Here is a 1,102-nt window from a genome sequence, read left to right on the forward strand (position 1 = left end):
TTCTTTTGTCAGTTTTTCTATTCATTTGTTGCTTTTATTGACCTTTTCAGAGAGTCAACTTCTAGGTTTTTTGATAGTTTCAATTGTTTTTCAGTTTTCTACTTCATTTATTTCTGCTTTAATGTGTATAACTTCAGGGTTTTCTGTTCTTTTTTTAATTAATTTTAATGAAAATTTACAGAGACTTTGTATTTCCATTCATTAATTGTTGCATTTTTCTTCCTACCCACCCCTCAGTACACGCTTCTCTTTGAAAAGCAAAAGTTCCCCTATTGTTTTACAATCTGTCCCCCACCCCCCAGGTCCACTCCACTCTACAGCCTTTGTTCTGGATTCCTGCCATGACAATAATACTTAATCACATATCCCTTTTAATAAGTTTTCTCCCTCATCTGTTTCAGTTTCAGGTTTTTTAGAGGGTGTCAGGTTTTCCAGCTGTTATTTTTCAATTTGCTGGAGATATTAGGTTAAAGAGTCAATGGTCATTTTTCTGCCTTTTGATGTGTTTGCTTATTCCTAGAAATTGACCTCTGATTATTGTTTTGGCTGTTTCCCAGAGTTTTCAGTAAGTACTGTGTTCATCATTAGTTTCAAGAAACTTTTTAATTTCATTTTTCATTTCTTCTAGTACCCAGTTATATTCAAGCAAGGTATTATTCAGCTTCCAAATGTATGGCTTTTTTTCTCTTTTATCCTCTTGTTATTCATTTATAATTTTGTAGTCTGAGAAGAGCTTTATATTATTTCTATGTTTTTTTAATCTATTGTTACCTGATCTCTCCTTCATATTTGATGGACAGTTTTGCTGGGTACAGTATTCTTGGTTGACAGTTGTGTTCTTTGAGTTTTTTGATAGATGTAATTCCACTGTCTAATTGCTTACATGGTTTCTGCTGTGAAAGTAGCACTTAATTTTATCTGCTCTCCTGTATAGGTTACTCTTTTTTTTCTCTCTCACTACTTTCAGAATTCTCTCCTTATCTTTAGCTCTGGCAAATTTGACTATGATATTCCTTGGTGTTTTTCTTTTGGGGTCTATTCTATATCGTGTTTGCTCAGCTTCTTAATTATATATTCCCTCATTCTTGATTATGCCTGGAAA

This window comes from Elephantulus edwardii, unplaced genomic scaffold, assembly GCF_000299155.1.
Source record: "Elephantulus edwardii isolate Elephantulus edwardi_28Jun2011 unplaced genomic scaffold, EleEdw1.0 scaffold00188, whole genome shotgun sequence".
NCBI classification, from domain to species: Eukaryota; Metazoa; Chordata; class Mammalia; order Macroscelidea; family Macroscelididae; genus Elephantulus; species Elephantulus edwardii.